Raw genomic sequence first — 233 nt, 5'->3', positions numbered from 1 at the left:
ATCTACACCTCCAGATGCAGGAAGAGGGCCACCTGCATCATGAAGGATCCCACTCACCCAGCACACACACTTTTTGCCCCACTCCCCTCAGGTAGAAGGTTGTGGAGCATAAAGTGTAGAACCACTTGACTGAGGAACAGCTTCTACCCTGAGGCTGTTAGACTCATGAATCTCTAACCAGGATATCCAAGAAAGTTCAATCTGGTCCTCTGGACATTCAAAAAAACAAAAAA

Source organism: Nematolebias whitei, chromosome 1, assembly GCF_014905685.2.
Source record: "Nematolebias whitei isolate Nwh7 chromosome 1, NemWhi1, whole genome shotgun sequence".
NCBI classification, from domain to species: domain Eukaryota; kingdom Metazoa; phylum Chordata; class Actinopteri; order Cyprinodontiformes; family Rivulidae; genus Nematolebias; species Nematolebias whitei.
This window is presented reverse-complemented; position numbering follows the sequence as displayed.